The sequence below is a fragment of the Mus musculus genome, chromosome 1 (genome assembly GCF_000001635.26).
Source record: "Mus musculus strain C57BL/6J chromosome 1, GRCm38.p6 C57BL/6J".
Taxonomy (NCBI): domain Eukaryota; kingdom Metazoa; phylum Chordata; class Mammalia; order Rodentia; family Muridae; genus Mus; species Mus musculus.
Window position 1 is genome coordinate 169,590,344 of NC_000067.6, and position 4,586 is coordinate 169,594,929.

The 4,586-nt window shown below is 40.8% G+C and overlaps 1 pseudogene; it reads right to left on the reverse strand.

Annotated features, from left to right (window-relative positions):
• Gm18900 (predicted gene, 18900) lies at positions 1,206-1,789 on the reverse strand (annotated as a pseudogene).

Genomic DNA, 4,586 nt, shown 5'->3' on the forward strand with positions numbered 1-4,586 from the left:
ATTTTCTAGTTCCTTCCATTTGCCTGCAAATTAGTATTGCACTTTTTTGTACTCTACAGTCATGCTTTAAAAATCACACAAAGAGACCACTGACTTGAATTAAATGCCTAAATTTGTAGCAAATATTTGTAATTACAAAAAAGAAATTGTCAGAGAATACACACATTATTTCACCTTTCTGTCATATTCCTGGATCTACCACATCACATTGGGGGGGGGGGAGTAAAACAAATGAAAAACTGAAATCAGGATCATTATTGTTTTCAAGGAGGGAAGCAAATAAATCTAACAGCCATCAGCAAGAGGACAGCAAGGAAAATCTATAAAAGGAGGGGTGGGCTATTCACCAGAGAACAACACTTGGACCCATGTTCAAGCCCAAAGAACATCTTTATTGCCTAGCCAGTGACTGCACTAGGTGTTTGAGACCCAAGTTTGATCCTGAACTTGTCTCAGGATGAGCTTTTAAGCACAAAATCTACCTCCTGGGTTAACAGACCTCAGCTAGTAAGTAAGAACAATTAGCCTGAAGTGGAAATAAAGTTAGTACATGTAGGGATTTATCTGATCTATGGACTTTGGTGGATTAAGTCTTGGTTCTGATTTTGGCAGGTGTTGCTGCCTCCATCCTGGGTTCCAAGGCCTGAATGGTGCTTCCATCATGGTATCAGTTGTGCTAAGGTGTGGGGGCGTGGTACAAAGGAAACAGAAGATGACAAGAAAACTAATCATATTCTCACACCAGCAAAATAGGCTCCTGCATGGAGTGAAACAGAAACATATATTTTCCAGCTACAGCAATAAAAATGCAAGTGCCTTTTTGAGAACTGAGGGAAGGTAAATGTATGTGTAATGGTAATTCTACTCACCTATTACAGAGTGGACCAGGAACACATTTGTGGATTCTGGGAATGGCATACACTTTAATTCTTTAATGAAGATAATGGACACTCTAGCAAAACTTAAAAGAAAAAATGAGCCCAGACATACAAGACAAAGCCGCATGAAACTTCTCTTACGTCTTAGCAACATTTGGATAAAAGCAAACGGCAATGGAGTCCACTTTGCTTTGCTGAGACTGTGGTTCAAATCCCAAATTTTGATTGTTTGCCTAGATGTGTTCTTGCATGGATCGCATTCCTTGATCCTCCATCTTGCATCTTGTATCACTTGATCTTGCAAGAATACTCAGAAGGTGTCTTCTTAATGACAAACCTGGTTTTAGTGGTGAGGCCACCCTTTGTAGCTGAGTGTGCATGGGACTGATAGCCACTCACTGTCTTTGCAGGAAGTCCTACCTTTTATTTGTATACGGTCCTGTCATGTGTGTGACTGTGTCTCTGATCTCACATTCAGTAGATCATGTTACTGTCTCATCCCCTCAAGCTCTCACATCAACAACAGCACCACATACATCATCATCACTGAGTCATCAAGAGATTTTCTACTTAGGCACCACAGCGTCTCTATCCAGAAGTGGTCAAGGTCACTTTGTCTCTCCTATTTGTTCAATGTAATTGCCCATCAACCTCCAGTTTTATTTTTCATCTTCCCACAAAGGCTCAATAGTAGTCAAAGCCAGACATCAAATTACTAAATAACTGGATAAGTTTGTACAGAGCCCAAAAGTCTTCAATGGTATTAAGCTTAGGGAACCATCAAAGGTTGGCTTGCTGAGTTTTGATTTTATTATCCTTGAAAAACCAGAGTACCCAGTGGCTCAGTAGAGAATGTTTATCACAGTGTTCTGCATTAGCAACCTCCTGTTAAATTCTGTTTTTATTCGTTCCTATAAAAATGATTTCTGGTTTTACAGTTCACTGTCTCAGATTGATCTGCTCCACACCTGGTTAAATGTTTGGACCCAATTAGGCCACTATTTTTTCTACATATCAGCGTGATTACATGTGTGAGTTATGTGAGCAAGTCTGTACTGTGTGGGAAGGACTCGTGTGAAAGCAAAGGAAGACTTATTCACTTGAGACAGGGTTGTAGCTGGTCTTTGCTACTTGATGGGTTCCTTTTTTTTCCAAGACAGGGTTTCTCTGTGTAGCCCTGGCTTTCCTGGAACTCACTCTGTAGAACAGGCTGGCCCCAAACTCAGAAATCCGCCTGCCTCTGCTTTCCAAGTACTGAGATTAAAGGCGTGCACCACCAGTGCCTGGCTGATATGTTCCTTTTTCCTCACCGTTTTTCCCCCTAGTTTCACTCCGTATCACTAGAAAAGAGAGAAAGGAGAGAGGCAGAGGAGAGAGGAAGAGAGAGAGAGAGGGAGAGAGAGAGGGGGAGAGAGAGAGGGAGAGAGAGAGCGCGCGCTTAATCTAATTTCTTCTTGTTTTTTTTGTTTTGTTTTGTTTTGTTTTTTGAGTACAGCTACTAACAAACCACAACCAGCTCACTACACAGGGTCCCTCACTGAACCTGAATTCATTTGGGTTATGCTGGCTAAGCATGAAGCTTCCAGGACCCATCGTCACCACCTCACAATGCTAGAGTTACAGGTGCCTGCTCTTTTTATGTGGAGCGTGTGGAATCTCAACTCACAGTACACAGCACAGCAAATATTCTTACCCATTGGGCCATCTCCTCAACGCCTCAGCAGGGTTTTACGAGCCTGTTCCTCCACACCCATGTTCCTGATCTAAGGAGAAGCTTCTGTCTCTATCCCTGTCTCCTCCAGCAGCAGCTACCCGCCTGTGTGCTTCCACGTCTCTTCCCTTCATACATGTGCAAAGATGCTTTGTTTCCCAAGCTTAAGATGACAGGTTGGAAGAAAAACGTTTTTGAAACTGATTTCCAAATCTCCTGGAAATGCACATTTCTTTGTGAAGCTTCCTTTGAGTGGAGATGCTATTACAATTAATTACAAGCCAGGCCTGGTGGTAGTTTTCTTTACTATATGGCTGTGTATTGGCCATTGGCTAATATGCAGAATGCACTTGTCAGCTTCTTTCTTCCTTTTTACTCCTGCCTCCTCTGTCTCTTAATCCAGACGTACATTAAGAAAAAAAAATGATGCTATTCTGTCTAACTTATTGCTGACCACACATTTTCAGTATGCATTGAGATTAGAACTACAAACGTCAGAGAGACCAAATTTCAGAGCACTCTTACAGAAAACCCAAAGACACAGAGGATCACTTTAACACTAAATTCTAGGAGGAACAGAAAGTATCTGGAGTCTTCATTATTATTATGCTACCAAAGTGGGGGGGGTGGAGCTTTCCCCAGAGTGACTGGGACACTCAGATTATCGCCTCTGCGTGCTCCCAATCAGGATCATGCAACACATTTCTCACCTGGTAAGATCCCTGTTTGCAACTGGGTGTCACGTCACTATGACTTAGAATTGTAAATTATGAAATTTGCTATGGCTCCCGTAACGTTACAGGCCAGGAAGATCATCCAAAGATAAAGACACATTTATTGATAAATCCAAGATTCAAATCCATGTCTGGTGTTTCTCAGTCACAATCAAAATAACTTTTCTAAACAGCTCCCATGTAAATTAAAATTCCCAGTCTTGAAGTCACTCATTTGTTTTAAATTTGTCAGCAGAAAGCTCTTAGAAAACATTCTCTTCAGGAGTAAAGTGTATAGTATATTCTTATAGCATCCAATTTGTTATAAATTGCCTTAAATTTTATTTTCACATTGGTTCCTGGTCTCTACAAAAAGAACCAAAAGAAAATCAGGTTCATTAGACAGAGACAGGTGTGTCTGGATGGTGTGAAATGAAGTCAGAAAGTGGCCTGAACAGCATTCTAAGTATGTGTTTATCAGAGTATTTGTGATCTGTAAGATGATAATTATGGGGAGAAAAAGAAAGATAATTCTAATTAAATCAGTTGAGAATTTGGAGCAATCACAGTTAAATGGGTTTTTAATTTTTCTCTGCAAAGCACTCTGTAAAGATTAAGAAGATATCCAGGTATGGAGATGTTTATGGCCTCAGCATTCTGAGGGAAGAGGACAACAGTCACAAGGTCAGCTTGAACAATCTAGCAAGACCCTCTGTGACAACAAAGAGAGATCAACTGCAGAGAATAAATTTTCAAAGAATATATCTGCCAAGACTCGCATAGAACATTCAAGGACCTCAGTAAAGCAGAGAAAACTGCAACTGGACAGTGGACAAAGAAATGGAAAGACAACTGATGAAAAGCATGTGTAGGCAGCAGATAGCGACATGGAAAGGCGTTTGCCACTATCCATCATTAAGGAAGCAATGAGGTTCCATTAGACACACTGAGAAAGGCCACCATTGAAGAGATGTAGGATGCCAGCTGTTGGCAGAGAAATTTATAAGCAGGTTTCTCACACGGGGCTGATGGGTAAGTAAAGTGAAGCCAGCTGCTCTAGGAAGTGATTCGAAGACTGTTCCTCAGAAAACTAAATATAAACTTAACATATGAGTAAGCAGTCATATTCCTGGATATCTATTTCAGAAAAATGAAGGCACATGTGTATGAAAAAAATCTATATTAATGTACCCTATCTCTCGGGGAAAATATGCTGAGTGAAAACAAGTCAATATGAAGAGTTCTACAGACCATAGGAAACTGTTTCACACCGTTCTGAAAGGG